Below are 3,157 nucleotides of genomic sequence, written 5' to 3' on the forward strand. Positions count from 1 at the left end.
TCCACATAGCTAGACACTTCCCTATACATGAGTGCTAGCTCTTGTTCACCGCATCACTCCAGGGGGGATTTGTTACCATATTATAGTAGTGATGTGTGTGAACACACTTAGGACCGCCGGGGCACTTTTTCCCTCACTAGGAGGTTTTTTCCCCCGTGCATTGTATATACGCCCATTATCTTCTAGGGCTTGTAATCTTTTCATCTTTGGCACTCATAATACACTACTGTGTTGTGCTCAAGCTTTCTCATCTTCTTAAAGTTGTGTGTGCATTCCTGTAACCCTAATTCCAACAGCTGAGTCTATCTAGAGCAGGGTCACATGTGTGATAATTGCTGTTGAAGTAGAATATTATGTCGGTGTTTGAAGTTACGAATGTTAAAAAAGGAAGTTAGTATTCGTTATTTTGTGTTTTGAAGGAGATTTAACGATAGTTAGGAGCTGTATATACTTGAGTTTGAACCAAGTTCATCGGCTTTGAGTTTTGGATGCAACACGTGTGTCTCGCCATAATCGTTCAAGGACAAGGTCTTGCATTCGAAAACAAAATGTTGCTAATTGAATGGATTACTTTAATGAAAATGAAATTGGAACATTTGGAAGGGTTGAAAATAAGGAGGAACATAGAGGAATCCACTTACTCATAAAGAAACAAAGCAATTGCCAATGCTATGGTACTTCAAGAACCTATCAATGAACATCAAAATGCCGAGGCATAGAGAGATATGGAATGAGGCTCTTTTTTGTTTGATTTAAATGAGCCACATGTGGATGATAATTTTCATTCTATTTGTTGTATCGTTGATGATGTGAAAGCTATTAAATCCAAATGTCACTCTATAAGGCGTGTGTTTTCATTTCCTTGGAATGTTAAGCACCCAGCAAGTATGGTGGTGTATTCCGGAGATTGCACTCTTCACTCATTTAGGAGCCCTTACTTTATAAATGCCATTTTTGTAATGCACTAATTTGGAAATGTGAGGCATCAAGAAAGCTAGGACAATATCTGGGCAAATACTGCTGTGGAAGTGGGAATGTCTCTTTACTACCTTTGGAAAATCCACCTCCTGCATTGGGACTGAGTTGCTACTTGGTAATGATAATGCAAGTAAGGAATACAAAAAGAATACCCCCTCTTACAATAATGTCCTGGCATTTGTTTCACTGGGTGCTCACTTGGATAATAAGTTCACTAGAGGGGGGAGGGGGGGAGTATTTAATTTTCGAATCCATGGTACTACCTACCATCATGTTGGTTCTGTAATACCTGATGAAACACGAGATGCGGCTCCTCGATTTGCCCAACTATATGTGTATGATACAGAGCATGAATTAGAGAATAGACTTCATGGGATGCCTTCTTTAAATCATAATATACTTGAGAGGTTGCAAACAATGATGTATGGATATAATCTGTATGCCTGTGCACTTCGTACAATGAGAGGAATGTTGCAGTCAAGTCCACATGCAGATTTGAGAATTGTCATCTCACTAAAGCACGATCAACTTCAAGGCAATACTTGGTTCCTACAGGAAGTGAGGTTGCAGCTATCATGCCAGGTCAAGGGGATGATTTACATGTGGGACATAGAGATATTCAAATAGTGTCACGTGCAGGTGCTAAAAAAAATATCTAACCTGCACCGTTCGTATATGTCTCTATTATATGTTCTTCTATTTCCTCAAGGAGAGGATGGTTGGCATGTTGGAATTCCACTCAATGGTAAGAATAGACAAGGTTCAAATGAGGAGACAAAGACCGTAACTCAACGGCAATATTATGCATATAGACTATAGATAAGGGAAGATACAAATGTATACCTTCTGCGTGGTGGGTGGTCGACTAACAGTACATTGTTGATGCATATAGTAGCATGGAAGAATCTAGGTTATTATGGATACGCAATAATCAGAAAGCATTGTGTGCTGAAGTATACCAAGGTCTTGTAGATATGGTTAATTCAAAAAGTGACGGGATCAATAGAGTCTTTGGGGGCATTGCTGTACGCAGGGTAGTTCTACTATCTTTATATATTGGGGGGCCTAGATATATACATCAATTGTACCAGGATTCAATGGCAATTGTTAGGAAGATGGGTAAACCTGCCGAGTTAGGTTGCCCAAGATCAACCTGACTTGACGGCTTGGGTCTTTTATGAGAAAAATAAGGACATGATGCACTTATTGGTGAAAAAAGCAATATTTGGAAAGGTGTTTGTTATTGAATTTTAAAAAAGAGGCTTGCCACATGAAAATATATTATTGATATTAGAAAATGGAAGTAAACCGGTTGAGATTGCACACTATGATATGTTGGTATATGCTGAATTTCCTGAGATAAGGTGATGTTTCCTGAGTTGCACACCATAATTAGTCATTGTAATATCCATGGATCGTGGGGAACTAAATATGTGCTCTCCTTGCATGGTTAACGGGAGGTGCAAACATCGGTACCCTCGGGATTTTTTCGAGACTACTAGCGTTGATGACAATGGATATCCAACTTACATGTGGAGAGACGATGGTAGTTTCATACAGGTAAAGGATCATAGGGTGGATAGTCGAGGGATTGTTCCATATAACCATTTTGTGTCTATGAGATACAAAGCCCATATTAACATCAAAGTATGCTCTACCATTACAACCATAAAGTATTTGTATAAGTATGTATACAAAGGACATGATATAGCTACTATAGAGTTGCAAGACACACACGGGGTTATTGATGAGGTTAGTCAATATTTGGATGCACATTATGTGTATGCGTCAGAGGCATGCTGGCGCATATATCAATATGATTTGCATGATGAAAAGCCTGATATACAAAGGTTGCATGCCCATCTCCCGATGCACAACAATGTGATATTCAATGATCAGGATGATTTGCGATGTGATTAGTTGTGACAAAAAGCAAAGAACATCTTTGACCAAATGGTTCAAAGCTAATCAATTGTATACAGATGCAAGTAGCCTACTATATGTTGATTTCCCTTGCAAGTAGCCTACTATATGTTGATTTCCCTTGCAAGTAGCCTACTATATGTTGATTTCCCTTGCAAGTAGGTGTGGAATTTAGCTCTTTGCTCATGGACTAAAAGGAAAAGGGAAAATATGATCGGACGTATGTATAATGTTAGTTCGAGTGCAGGTGAGAAAT

The sequence above is a fragment of the Cibotium barometz genome, chromosome 8 (genome assembly GCF_041138505.1).
Source record: "Cibotium barometz isolate CiBa-2024 chromosome 8, ASM4113850v1, whole genome shotgun sequence".
NCBI lineage: Eukaryota > Viridiplantae > Streptophyta > Polypodiopsida > Cyatheales > Cibotiaceae > Cibotium > Cibotium barometz.